Source organism: Papaver somniferum, chromosome 9 (genome assembly GCF_003573695.1).
Source record: "Papaver somniferum cultivar HN1 chromosome 9, ASM357369v1, whole genome shotgun sequence".
Lineage (NCBI taxonomy): Eukaryota > Viridiplantae > Streptophyta > Magnoliopsida > Ranunculales > Papaveraceae > Papaver > Papaver somniferum.
This window is the reverse complement of record NC_039366.1, coordinates 11,567,639-11,575,735: the sequence shown is the minus strand read 5'-3', so window position 1 is coordinate 11,575,735 and position 8,097 is coordinate 11,567,639.

Below are 8,097 nucleotides of genomic sequence, written 5' to 3'. Positions count from 1 at the left end.
TTTTTGAGAACAAGGAAACACTTTTGATACATAACAAAAAGAAACAAAAATTACATGACACTTTGCAAGAGGTAGCCCTTTTGATGCACCCAGTTAAATTCGATGGTTGTCTTTCTTAATGTAACCTCCACCTTCTATCCCAACCAACCAAAGAACAAGCTAGTCAAGTTTCGTTCAGTATTCTAAAGTGATTGGCAATCGTAACTTCCTATCCAACACCTTGAAGATCGAGGCCATACATGTATTGGTAGATCGTGCGCGTGCAAATTTCTTATCACAATGTGAATTGTGCTAGAATCAGGGTGCCTAAATATCTAGACTAAGACTCCTAATAAAATACATATTTGCACAAGAGTCAACATTTCAAGGTAAATGAGCTCCATTTTTATGATTTTTTTTTTCAATTTTTTAATTTTTTTGAATTTTGATTTTTCAATTTTTTTGGAATTTTTCAATTTTTTCAAAAAGAAGGAGTTCGTTTTCAATTATAGCAAATTATCATGGTATCTACTCTATACCCCCAAACCTAAACTAAACATTGTCCTCAATGTTTCAAAATATGGAAAGAATTAAAATGCAACATATGGAAAGGGACATGCTGAGTAGAGTAAAAGGAGAGAGAATACCCGATTTCGGCGAAAGCAGAATTAAAACTCCGTTATTCAAGGCAAAAATCCAACATATTTCAACCGAGATCATATTGGATTAGCAAAATATATACAAAAGGAACAAAAGGGTTTTTAAGAAATTTATCTACTGGATTATATACAAAAAAATCACCATACACCAAAAGTCTAAAGAGTTGAGGATCAACCCAAAAGAAAAAGTGTAGAGACATGGAAAGTTTCAAAACACTAAAATTGGACTTAAATGGGAGAAAAATAAAACTTTTTTTTTTTTTTTTTTTTAAACAAAGAAAATAAAATTTGGTTTTTGAATGGGAGCAAAAGAAAATTTTGGGTTTTTTTTTTTTTTTTTTTTTTTTTTTTTTTAAAAGAAAATAAAATTTGGTTTTTGAATGGGAGCAAGCCCACTGTTTGTCCTCTAATGGAATGGAAGGAAGGCTGCGGCCCACGAAACACTAAGTTTTAATTTTGAAAGTTTAATTTGGCCCAGTTGGTTAAGGCCCGACGTTTGTTTTAAAACTTTGGTTTCGAGGTCCACTCTTGAGTGGAAACAAGCCCACAATCGGTTACAAGCTCAGCTGGGTTTAAACCCAGAATACAAAATACAAGTCCAATGGAAGAATTTAAACAAGCCCACACAAAATAAATACAAGCCCACAAATTAAACAAACAAGCCCACAAATAAATTATTACAAACCCAAAATAGAAAAATAAAAAGCCCAAAAAAAAATTGGGTTAATTATTACAAGCCCACAATTAAAGAAATTTGGAAGCCCACAGGTTGGGTTCTCTCAATGGAATGGGTTTAGGCTTACCTTTTTAGCACAGCCCAGCTGCTCTGATATTGTTGCAAAAACCCAGTTGGGTTTTGGTTCTTTTCCTTGGTGGCGTCCCAGCAGAGGAAAAACAGGTTCAGAATCAGCAGGTCCAACAGCAAATGAAATGAAGCAGATGCAGATGCAAATGCTATGAAATGAAATACAAAATAGCTAAGAAAAACACAGATAAAACACAGCACCAATCCCCGGCAGCGGCGCCAAAAACTTGGTAGGCCTCAAAGATGGGTATATAAAAATGAAGCGAAGTGAAACGGCAGCCTACAGTAATACCGCAAGTGCACGGTCGTCAGTTGTAGCTCGTGCAAGTACGGGTCGATCCACAGAGATCGGGTGTGTTTTGGAGTGTTGTAGCTAATTGGGTTCCTAAATTGCTATTGGGCTATGAAGCCTTTTTGGCTTCAATTGGGCTTAATGGGTTTGTTTCAATAAAATGAACTGAGTTTGGGCTCAGTTAGTCTTTGAAGTACAAATGGGCTTTGGGCCTTTGATTGAGCTTTGGGCTCAATTTCACCCTAACAGTGAAGTGATCTTTCACTGTAATTTGGCTTTGGGCCTTCTGGAATGAAATGTATTGGGCTTGGCTAATGAACTAGGCCTCAGTGAACTAAACCTTGGGCTTTTGTTTCAGTTAAGGATCTGGGCCTTTGGGCTTCACTGATTTGAACTTGGGCTCAGTTGGACTTTGGACTCAGTTGGCTGCAGGAGCTGGACTTGGCTTGGCAACACAGCAGTAGGCACCAGCAGCAGGAGAAGAAGTGGCAGCAGCTTGGCAGCAGCAACAGCAGGGAAGGCAGCAGCACAAGTGCTGCACAGCAGCTGCAGATGAGTTGCAGCAGCAGCTGCACAAGCAGTGCACAGGAAAGCAATACAGTAGCTCTAGGAAGGAATGCAGCAGCAAACAAAGTTGCAGCAGCAGAAGTGGCAGAGGCAACAATAGCAGAGGGCCAAGAAGAAGTAAAAGCAGTGCAGCAGTGCAGTACTGCAGGTGAAGCAACAGCAGCAGTGCTGGAGAAAGAGATGGCAGCAGCACAAGTGCAGCACAAGTAGTAGCAGCAACAGAATGCACAAGCAATGGAAAGGAAAGCAAAACAAGAGAGTTGCAGGGCAGATGGAATAAGAGAAGCAACAGAACAAAAGCAATGGAAAAACTAAACAGCAACAACAGGGTGAACAAAAGCAAAACAAAACAAGAATGAACCAAGGCCTAAGCCAAGGGCAGGGATGATAGTGAAACTAACATGGAGCAAAACTAAGGCAAGAATATAGGCAAACAAATAGAATGGGAAGAAAACTAGCTTGCTATGAGCACTAGTTTCTCCCAAAGCTCAATCAACACTGCAACCTAAGCATACACAAGGAATGGCAAGAAAATCAGCTTGCTATGAGAACTGATTTCTTCCATTGCACAATTAGTTCAAAGCTTCACAGATACCTAGCCTAGCATTCCATCAATTGTGACAGCAAATTAAACACAACATTACACAAACATTACATGGCAGTGAGCAACAACACATGTTAACAGGACAAATGTAACAGGAATGAATTGGAAATCAAACATGAAATTAAACAAGCACATAACATAAGCACATTTAACAGTGACAAAGCAAGAAATTAAAACATACACATTTAACTGAAATTGAACTGAAACATGAACTGAGCTGAAACTGAAAATTAACAGGACATGAAAGTCCTGGATGCTGGCTATTCCAAGCATGAGTTCTAACATATACCCATATCATCTATTTATACAAACAATCAAAAACCCCAAAACAGTGAAATTAGGGTTTGGTGAAAATTGAAATTAGGTTTTACCTAATCACTGATAGCACTCAATAGCTTCGACCCAATCTTCCTTGTCATCTTCTCTTGCTTCCCATACCTCCAATTGATCTATATCATCAACTAATTTCACCAACTCACTCTTAGGGTTCAGTGGTGAGAGAATAGGCGAAATTAGTTGTTTGATAGAGATTAGAACGTGATATAGGTGATGGGTCGAGTGTGTATGATGATTTGAGAAGAGATGGTGGTGGTTGTGGTGATTGAGAAGGAGTTGGTGGCGGAGCAGGTGGTGGTGATGGCGACAGCGTCGCTGTGCAGAGAAGGGAGGGGAAGAAAGGGTTCGATGGTTTGGGAGAGAAGGGTGTTTGGTTAGGTGGATGGGTTCGGTCGCTAGGGTGTGAGGCGGCTTCATCCAATTTGATGTTCTGCGACGCTGAGTCATTGGATGCGAAGCTGGTAGGTAGATCGGACGGTGATGCGGAGGCAAGCGATGATCGACCGTTGGATTATATGATACAACAAAATGAACGGTACTTGATGGGGTTAGGTACTGTAGTGTAAGGCGGAGATATCAAACGTTGATGAACAGCAAGGGAGCGACCGTTGGATTCAACTACCATCTAATCTGAAGGCTTGGAATTTCAGCGCTGTGGTGCTCGGCATAGACTTCAGATTTTGATGCTCTATGAAGGAGCGACCGTCGGATGCTTCTGAGAGATGATCTGATGGCTGAGAACGGAGGCGCTTTTGTGTGTAGAAAATGAGGTTGTGCGCACCATTCTTCGCGGCTTCCTTGCGTAATTTCTCCCGGCTTTTCACTACTTTTCTGCTCTTTTCGCTCCGCGACTCATCCGAACTTTATTTACTACCTAAAAATGCAAAATTAATTAATAAAAATATTTATTCTTGAAAACAATGAAAATACAGAATATGGGATAAAATGTAGAATTAATGCACAAAAGATGAGTTAAAATGCCAACAGAAAGGGATAAATATATACAATATTTGGCACTCATCAGTCGCCGAGGCTGGAGTAGACCCTGCCACTCACACCCTCGTCCACGGCTTTTGGGTTCCAACTGTTTTTGTTGCTGCTTATAGAGACATCGTCGAGCACAGTGGAGGTCACATGGCGAAGGAGGGTCTTATGGACATTCGCATTTTGTGATATATAATCAGGAACCTTTAGGAGATCGTGGACCAGCTTACGCGCATAGGGGATGATCCTGTTGACGCAAAGACGTTGCGCGGCTGGGAAACTACCGTGCAGTCTGCGCTTAATATCAAGTTCCCGATAGTGTGGTTGGAGGAATTGCTGGAAAAGGTGAAGGGCCTCAATGACCCTCGTGTTCGTCTTACGAATCAGATCTCTCAGTTAGAGGGGGAGCTGAAGAAGTGCTCGGAGACAACTTCTAGCAAGAAGGAGGTGCTGAATCTGTTGGTTGCTGATGTTTGAGTAGCTAATGATGAGGTGCTATGGGCCGAGATCGCGGAAGCAACAGTTCGCACTGAGCTTGAGAAGAAGCGGCAGGAGTTGGATATGCTCTAATTTGCTTACATCGCTTCGTCTTTGTGTTGGATTTCCTTTCATCTTCCTATATTTGACTTTTTTTCCAGATGATATGTTTGATGTTGTTGTTGTGTTTTTTTTTATTGTGGGATATTTTTATGGAGCTTGATTAATTATTTACCTGTTGTTAGTGTTTTCGTTATCCTTGGTTCCATGTAGCTTCGGTTGTCTATAATTCTCCTTTTTTTTAAGTACGCCATTTGCCAGGGAACCCACTCCCCCTCTTTTTTTTTTTGTCGGAGGGATGTAGTGGGAAGAGTGGGTGTTGGACAAACGTGCTTACTCCCTTTTTTATTTTTAGAAAGGACTGGTAGGGCGGGAGGGCGGGAGTTGGTGAAACTCGCCTACTCTCCTCTCTCCTTTTATTGAAATGGTGTTGGGTTGGGTGGGCGTTAGTGAAACGCGCCTACTCCCCCTCTTCTTTTTATTGAAAGGGTTTTGGGTGGTGTGGGCGGTGATGGAACGGGTCTACTCTCCTCCACTATTTTTATTGAAAAGGTTTTGGGTGGCGTGGACGGTGATGGAACGCGCCTACACCCCCCCCCCCTTTTTTTCCGACGGGTGCTGGGTGACGCGCGCGGACGTTAGTGAAACGCGCCTACTCCTCCCTCTTTTTTTTTCTTATAAAGGACTGGTAGGACGGGAGGGCGTTGGTGAAACGCGCCTACTCCCCTCTATCCTTTTATTGAAAGGGTGTTCGGTGGGGTGGGAGTTAGTGAAATGCGCCTAATCCTCCTCTTCTTTTTATTGAAAGGGTTTTGGGTGGTGTGGGCGGTGATGGAACGGGTGTTGGGTGAGGCGGGCGTTAGTAAAACGCGCCCACCTCTTTTTATTAGTAAATCAGGCTCCTTTGGCTTTTCTGAGACCTTTTGTACATTTGTCAGTCAATCAGGCGCCTTTTCCTTTCCTGAGACCTTTTGTAGATTTGTCAGTCAATCAGGCGCCTTTGGATTTCCTGAGACCTTTTGTAGATTTTCCAGTCAATCAGGTGCCTTTCTCTTTCCTAAGACCTTTTGTAGATTTTTCAGTCAATCGGGCGCCTTTGGATTTCCTGAGAACTTTTGTAGATTTCTCAGTCAATTAGGCGCCTTTGGATTTCCTGAGACCTTTTGTAGATTTTTCAGTCAACCAGGCGCCCTTGGCATTCTTGAGACCTTTTCACGTATTTCCCCCGAATTTCAAAAAAAAAAGTTGTTCTTACCAAAAAAAGGGGGTTGTTTACAGCTTGTGGTCTTATCATTCACATTCTTCCTCTCTATTTTCTTTTCAATTAATGGCGGGGAAAAGGGTCGTACTCGATTGTCACTTGGTTGCCCCGAGTTCCCCAGATGCACACTTACGTTCAAATATGCTCCGTATAATGAAACATTCTTCTGTCGGGTGTCCCATCCTTCGATGGTAGTGGCAGTACTTGGATGAGTTCTTATCCATTTTGTTGATGTCTACTGTTGTCGGGGGTAGCTGAATTTCCCTTCCAGCGACCCATTGATTTAATAGTTCAATCGCGCGCTCCTTTCTGCAGGGAAGAGGGGGCGGTGGTTTTGAGTCGCGCCTAGTTCATCTATTCCTTCCTTGGTTCCTACCATCAGTTTGGAATTGGTCTTTCCTTTACCTATTGGTGTTAGGCCTTACGTTGCGCGGAGTTTCAAATACAGTACTAATTGTGGTGCGCCAAGCAGAACACATAGGTGTCTCCACCACGCAGTCGGAGATTTTATCGGCTGCTTCTTCCAGTGCCAAACTTCCCCTGAAAGTTGGGATCATTCCGCCTACACAAATTTCGACGAGCGCCTCCTCATTGATATCTTCGTGGAAATCCAGTGCCAAGCGCAGGAACCGGAAGATATACTTTCCTATTTCTTCCCCCATCCTCCACTCTTACTTAGATCTATCGCCGTGATTTTCCTTTTGGCTGAATAAAATTTCCCGAGAAAGAGTGTGGACATAGTTTTTCAGGAGTCCACACTTTCCTCTTTTAAGTTTTCATACCAAGTGAATGTCGTGCCTGTGAGTGATTTGTTGAATTTTTCATACCAAGTTTTAATACCAAGTGAATGTCGTGCCTCTCGCGCGTTTCCTTATCCATCATATGCTTTGAGCTTCGGAAAAGTTTAGTCCTCGGAATACTGGTATTCTTGGATGTGCGCGGGGTATGGGATACTTACACGGCAGTGATTGTATTGCTTTACCACATGATAGTTCTGCTCCAAGTATTTCTCCATTTATTCTTGTGACATCGTTGTTGTGTTGCCTCCTTTATGTTCTTCGCTCTTTGCTGCTTCTTCAGGAGTGTCTTGTCCTGTTATTACTGCTTGTGTTATCCAGTATTCAAGCTCTTGCCTCCTTCATGAGCGTTTATCCAGTTATTTTTGCATGATTTGCAAGGTTGATGACATGGGTTTCGTTAGTTGAACTACCCGTTTATTCTTTTCTTGTGTTGATACTGCCTCTCTGTTTTGGGATCCATGGCCCACCGATTGCTTGATAACACCTATGATTGGTGTCTCCTCTTCGCTGTCATTGTCATCCACTGTTACCTCGTCGAGTTTGGTAGGCTGATTAGCCGCTTGGTTTCCTGTCGCGCCTGAGCTGGCGCCCTCCGGGTGTGTCATGGTGAGCTAGGCACGAGCCTCCGGTTGTGGTCGCCAAATGTTGAGGGGTGATTTCAGATTTAGGTTCTACAGGTCCTAGCTACACCAAATGGTGGACCCGGGAAAGCGTATAAAATTGAGGCGAAATGAAAACGGGCCTACAGTAATACCGCAAGTGCACGGTCGTCGGTTGTAGCTCGTGCAAGTACGGGTCGATCCATAGAGACTGGGTGTGTTTGGAGTTTCTAGCTATTTTGGGTTCTAATTTGCTGTTGGGTTTTGAATGGTCAATGGCTTTTGAATACCAAAAGGGATATGGGTACCAATGAATTATGGGCTTACTTGGAATCAGAGTAACTTGGCCTTGATTTAGCTTTGGGCTTTGATTAAGCTTTGGGCTCAAATTCACCCTAACAGTGAAGTGGGCTTGGTACTTGAAATGAACTGAGCTGAGCCTGAAATGAACTGAGCCTTGGGCTCAGTTGGCTAGGTGCTGAAATGATCTAGGCTTGTGGTTTAATTGGCTGGGCCTCTGCTCCAAGAGTGAATTGGGCCTTTGGCCAAGCAGTTAACTGGGCTTATGGTCCTTGAACAATCAATGGGCTCTTGGCCTTTTAACCTGGACTGGGCTTATGCTGTGAGCCAAGCTCAGTTGCAGCAGCAGCAATGGAAACCAGGTTGCAGCAGCA